Source organism: Callorhinus ursinus, unplaced genomic scaffold (genome assembly GCF_003265705.2).
Source record: "Callorhinus ursinus isolate GAN/ISIS: 27379988/994484 unplaced genomic scaffold, GSC_fseal_2.0 scaffold23, whole genome shotgun sequence".
Classification (NCBI taxonomy): Eukaryota; Metazoa; Chordata; class Mammalia; order Carnivora; family Otariidae; genus Callorhinus; species Callorhinus ursinus.
The window spans coordinates 18,963,708-18,970,789 of NW_027397085.1; positions in this window are offsets into that span (position 1 = coordinate 18,963,708).

Here is a 7,082-nt window from a genome sequence, read left to right on the forward strand (position 1 = left end):
TTTGCCCTTGATCTTTTATGTAAATATTTGGGTTGTCATTATGCATCTATACACTGACAAACTGATTTTTTTTTTTTTTTTTTTTGGAGAGACAGGGAGAGAGAAATAATCAAAGGACATGCTTGACTGCAAAGGATGTTCTTCCTCTGTCATATGTTAATACAAAGTCTCTAACCCTGGGATTGCTACTGTAGTTTCTCCGTCTTAAGCATGGTTAGGACTCTAGCTCTGGTTTTGGTGCTTTTGGCTCCTGCTTTATGTTATTGCTCAAATGCATATCTTGAAGTGCCTTACTTGATTTCTTTAATGGCATAAAGGAGACATGTCTTTTCAAAGGTTGTTTGTGCACTGAAAATTCCAGTTACTATTCCCAAGCTCTTTAGTTCTATCCTTTCTTAGTTACAAGCATTGCAATGATTACATTTATGCCATGAAAACTTTGCTAATTTTTATGCTGGTGCTTTACAAATCAGTGCTTCTACACAGTACTTCTGGGAATTGTCACACTTCAGTTCCTACACCACGTTAATTTGGAGTATCTAGTTTAATGTTGGTGCATTTCTTGGTTGTGTATAAATATCACTGACCTTATAATGAGCAGATTTAGTATGCACCAGCAGAAATATTTCAGACTGTACATCATTCATCATATATTTATTAAGCACCTATCCCCTACCATACACATGCAAGGATTTTTCCTCTTCTCTGGGGATAGTATTTGCTGTATTTCATATTTACAAAATTAAATAAAACATTCCTATCTGCAAATATTTTTATTAGGTATTTATCAGGCTGACTCTTAGAGGATTTCAGATGTGTGTGTGTGTGTGTGTGTGTGTGTGCGTGTGTGTTTTCTTGCTTGTTTGTAAGATCTATGTCTTAGGTTGACATAAAGAGTACGAATGTAACCTGGAGAATGGAACAAATGCTTGTGTTCTATTAGGCTTATATATATTTATATATTTAATACAGAATACTTGCTGGAGAGTTGGGCTAGAATTTGGTTTCTCCACACTTTCTAGACACCATACTTCCAGGTGTTTCTACATGTTCTAAGTCAGCAAATCTTGTCATTTATGGGGTAATTGGCCCCCTACAAGGACAGTGTAGGTGACATTATAGTAGAAAGTTTCTTAAGCAGCCTCCACTTAGCTGACTCGTCCAGCAACATTCCCAGTGTGGCGTACAACATGCAGAGGGACGCCAGAGCACAATGAATGCTCATGGTGCCTATACCCTTCTCCCTCCAGGTGAATTGTGGGCCCCAAGAAAATCTACTTGTTCCCAAACCTGATTATACCTATTATAACTGTCCTTATGAAATTTAATTAAACACTATTAAATTATTAAATTAATAAAACATGGGTATGTGAATGCAAAAAGAACGTTAGAAAACTAAGTTAAATGTTCTGGAAAATGAAAGAAGGTGAGACACTGAAAAAAGTCTCTCTTGGGGCGCCTGGGTGGTTCAGATGGTTAAGCCTCAAACTCTTGATTTTGGCTCAGGTCATGATCTCAGGGTCATGAAATCAAACCCCCGGGGGGTCGGGCTCCATGCTCAGCAGGGAGTCAGATTGAGATTCTCTCTCTCCCTCTTCCCCTTCCCCTCCCCCCCCTCAAATGATATATAAATAAATCCTTAAAAAAAACTCTATCAAATTAGTTGTGGATGGGATAACTGTAAAAGATTGGGAAAGCAAGTATCTATCAGTTCTCACTTTGCTTTAAAAAACTAAAAGTGAAAATTGTAGACAGTGAGATATGTGACATAGTTACATGAAACTCTAAATAGCAAACCCACACTCAACAGACCAAGGTCCTAGAGCCAAATACTGGTTAAAAAAAACCCAAACCATACAAAACAAAATCCTGTTATTTATGTTTTAAGCTAAAATAAGATATTTAAGATATATATATCTTATAAAGATACATAAACATATACATATTTATGATTGCTTTTTATTAACCAGCCATCTAAATATTTTGCATATATTTGCATGTACTTAGAAACTAAATTTTGTTGTAAATAATGAAAAAAAGATGAATTGGGTTTTTCTACTTCAAAATAAAACTATAGCTTATGAAGTTGATCTCTCTCACAGTTAGCAAAATTCTGCTACCTTTACAACTTTGCACTGATTCTTTGAATTCTTTCAGTGAGTCATGTTGGTTAATGTTTTTGATGTATGGTGAGATGTTCTTTCTCCATTTGACTTTTGTGGTTTATTTCTGATTATTATTTTTGCAAAAAGTATTTGAAGACTTCATACACTATCCCAAGGTCCTCCTGTAATATTCAGTTACCTTCTTTGAACTGATGTCCTTGTTGGTTTCCTCTTCCTTTGTGGTCTGCTGGTTCAATTCTGTTGAATCCTACAGTGAAAAGGCTTTACATGTGAGCTGAGAAGTTCAGTACCACGTCCAGTGGCTTAATTAACTTCTGCATCTTTTGCAACATTTGAACTTCACTTTGCAATTGATTTGCATTGTTTTGGGGTGAAAACTGCTAAATAGGTATACAAAATTGGCATCTACTAGAGCAGTGCTAATAAAATTTAATGCAAGCCACAAATACAAGTCACATATGTGATTTAAAATTTTTAGTAACCACATTAAAAAAATAAAAAGAAAGAAGTGAAGTTAATTACAATATTGTGCTATTTTATATAATACATCCAAAATATTACTATTTCAATATGTAATCAATATATAAAATATTATTAATAGTAACTTTTACCATTTATTTTTGTACTACATCTTTGAAATCTCATGTGTATTTTATACTTCAGAACATCTTGAACATCATTTTGGACTAGCCACATTTCAGGTGCTCAAAAGACACGTATAGCTAGTGGCTGTGATTTAGGCAGCCCAGTCCTAGAGCCGTTGTACCTAACACTTATGAGTTTGATGTACTCCCAAATGCCTGGTTAGGCCAGATTGGGGTATAATTAAAAATATCCATGTTTATGTGTTCAGGAAATAAAAAATCACAACAGATAGAAATTGGTAACATATAATAAGTAAATTACTTTCTACCTCCAGTGGTTAACCTTTCAAATAAATTTTAGGCACTATTGTCAGTTATTTTTCTAAACTGCAGTTCTGATTCTGTCCCTTCTCCTCAAACCCTTGAATGGTTCCACATCACATAGAGAATAGAATCCAAATTCCTTCTTTCATTCATTCAACACATATTAATTGCCTTAACTCCTGCGTGCTAGTCACCATGCGAGGCCCAAGAATACTGTAGGATTGAAGTAGCAGATATGCTTTCTACCCTCCTGAACCTCTCAATCTATCTCCTCCTTCTACTTTCCACCATTAATTGTTCTGCTCTCACCATTCACCCTGTCCTGAGGCCCGGGCTCCAGCCACAAGTATCTGTTCCTTTGTTCCAGCCACAAGTAACATTAACCAACAAGTATCTGCTCCATACAGTTGTAGCTGGGAAGCAGCTGCCCAGCCAGGACTGTTTCCTAGCCATCCCTGCAGTTAGATATGGCCATGTGACTGGTTCTCATCAATAGAATGTGAACCATGGCTTTAAAGGAATGGCACTGGCTAGATACAGATGACTACAATGCCTCATGGGATAGCAGAGTCACAGAATGAAAGGGTCCCTGAAGGACTAGCTAGAGGACAGCCCCTCTAGATAGCCTGAATTTGTTCCCAGGAAGAAAATTCTATTGTCTTGTGCCATTACTTATTTAGATCTATTTGTTAGAACAATTTAATCTACCATAAATAATACAATACAATTTTCTTTGTTCACTAATGCATTGTGATACTGCTTTCAATAGGAGAAGCAGACCCAAGAAGACTTCAGTATCAGCCAGGTTGGTGTTTGAATCTCACTTCTTCCATTATTAGCTACATGACCTTTGGCAAGTTGTACACACTTTAGTCATCAGAAACATGGGGATTTTCTGTTGGAACCTCCCCCTTCTCCTCTCACTGTTACTGCTACTTCGGCGTACATCATCCAGATTTCCATGGCAGCTACATCTCTCTGGCCTCTGAAGTCACTTGGCTGACTATATAGGCTGCTGGAAGTGGACCCCACACTCCTATCCTGAGCAGTCCTTAACCAATGATGAGCATTGCAGTGGTGTACTGCAGATGGCTCTCCATCAGTTTATAAGAACCTGGAGGGCATGTGTCTTCCCAACTTCAAGTTCAGTGATGTCACATTGGTAGCTTAAAGTTGACCATGATGAGTATATTTACATCATGGGAATTATTAGCAACTGCTCCAAATCAGAACTCTCATCCTCTACCAGAGCTGTTGGTTAAACACTGACCAACATACCAGAATTTCTTATCCTTGGGGTGAGATAATTCAGGAGTGTGCTCCACAATGATTTCCAGATATTTTCCCCCAGCAGGACTGAGCTCCAGTTACCCTTAGTGATTGCCAGCTTGGAAATAGAACCTTTATTAGCTGTCTTTCCTGTCTCAGTTCTCCACTCCCCTGCATTCCCCTCTCATACAACTATTTGCATTAAAATCCTGTCTCAAGGTCTGGTTTTAGGGGAATTCAAACTAGGACAGGGGCTAGCAATAAATAAAGTTGAAATTATGTAAAGTGCATAGCATTTAGCTGGTGCTCCACAAATATTAACAGTTCCCTGTACTGAAATAATATATGACTAAAACCAACTGAGCAGAATTATTGTCAGTTAATTAACCATAATAGGAATTGGAAGAATGCATTTAAAACTCAGTTGGCCTAAATATATAAATCACCTCCAATGACTTATTTATTTATTTATTTACTTACTTACTTTACTGGTGGGCAGCAAAGCAAAGTTTATTGAGCGATAGCAAAGTGATAGTACAAAGCTCCCAAGGAGAGAGGGGACCCCCAAAGGGGTTGCCCTCCAATGACTTTTTTAAAACTTTCATTATTTTAAATGGTTTTATCATACAAAAAGAAACTATACATGTGAAAACTAAGGTAAATCTCTCACATATCCAAGGAGACAAAGAGAATTCAGGAATGCAGTCATCTCCAAACTCCCTTTACATGCTGGTAGCTATAGGCTTCTAATAAATTTAAAGTCTCTGACCCCTTTATTCATTGATCTTGACTTTTCCCTAGCAACTGTCAGTTTTGTCTTATTTTGTTTTTTTTTATTTTAGATTCTTATCTTGATCTCGTATCTTATGTCCCCTTTGAACAGTGATGTGTGCCAGGATCCCAGGATCCCAGTATTCTATATTTACAATTGTAATTTTGGAGCCATTAGAAAGCTCTTTCAAGAGGTCGCCATTACAAAGCTATAACCGCTCTAAAAATACAGGTGTCCCCCGCTTTTCAAAAGTTCTCCTTACAGCTCTTTGCTTTTGCGAAAGACCTACACCAGTACCTATTTTCGCTAACCAAAAGATACATGAACTCAGACACTATACTCAGCTCTCAGCGTCAAGCCGCCATAGCTTTGAACTGTGTCTGTGAGCATTTGTGCCTTATCTCGATTTATTTTGGCATCTGTTAGCAAGACGTGTCATCAGGTATCAGAAAAGCCTGAGAGGTTATTATTATTATTATTATTATTATTTGCATCAGGGAATGCTCAAAACTTCTCCATGTAAATTAATGGTTGTTACTTTGTTTTATGCCATTTGGGCTTATAAAAGATTTCATAGCAAACCTCTACTTTTGTATAGCAGGAGAAACCTCTAGTCCTTTGTGATGTCTCTATGGTGATATTATGAATAACATTTCTTACCTTATTATATTTCAGTAGTAAATGGGCTCTTATCAGACACAAGGACTGAGGATGTTTTGGAAAATCCAAATGATCAGTTTCTGAAGAAAGGAGAGCTTAATTTAGTAAGAAAAACACCAAACTCAGAGTCAGGAGTTCCAGATTATCGCTCCCACTGTCTGTGTCAGATTGGGTGAGTCATTCAGTCATTTCCCTTCCCTGGATTTTCATTTTCAGAGTAAGGATCCTGAACAAGATGTATTTGACATCTATTTCAGCGCTAACATTTTATGAAAGTCTAACATTTTATCAGAAACTGACACATATGAACAAAGGCCCCAATTCAAATTATGGACCCATCATTTGCTAGTCCCGTCTTAATATGTCAAGGGCTATAAGACAGTAGGAAAAGACTTCTGCTCATGTTATATGCTTGTTATTGTCTCTGTTGTGTCAATTACTGTGTGAAAATCAGAAAGTACTACCTTCATCTGGGGAAAAAGGGGGCAATGAAGTGTTTTTCCTTAGGGTTTTAATGTTAGAAGAAATGACCGATTCTTGATTATGGTTTACTTGCTGATGTTTTAAAGTGTTTTTTATATGTAACTTACTGATCCAGACTTGCAAATTAAAACAGTGAGATCTATTTCTTATCTATTTCTATGACAAGAATTAAAAAGGCGGGCAATGCCTGATGTGACTGAGGATAAGAAAAAACAGTCACCAATGGTAGGATTTAATCTGTATCTATGTAAACTGAAGTCCCCCCAAAAGCAGAGCCTGAGACAGGGGAACAGGAGTCGGGGAGTGAAAAGGGAAGGGTAAAGCCAGTCCAAGGGAGCCTTTTCTAGCTGGTCACCACCCTTGTAGGCAGTCTGGACTGGATCCCTCAGGGACCTTCTGAGGAGCTATGTGGATTGTGCCTCACAATTGCCCACCTGAAGAATGGGAGAGGGGAAGGAAACATTTACCCACCAGCTCCTGTCGTCATTGGGTAAGAGTTGCACCAAGAAGTGTTGTTGGCCTTCCACATTTCAAGGTATGCACATGAGCAAAAGCTGATCAATGTCCCCAGGCATCCGTCACACAGCCTTGAGAGACCCTGGGGAGAAATGAGAGATAATGAGGTGGGGCGGGAATGAGGTGCTGGTATGCCGCAGACAGCTGCACGAAGCTGCCACATTAATGGAAATCAAAGGTGGTTGAGATGCAAGGTGGGCATAGGAGGCATCCAGTGCAGAAGCCTAGAGGGCAATGGGAAATACCTTTCAAAATTTTAAATAAAACCGTGCTTTGAAGCAGCACAGTTTTCTATGCTGCAGAGAACCATTTCTATTCTACGGAAAACGGAGAATGTCCTTTAGAGCG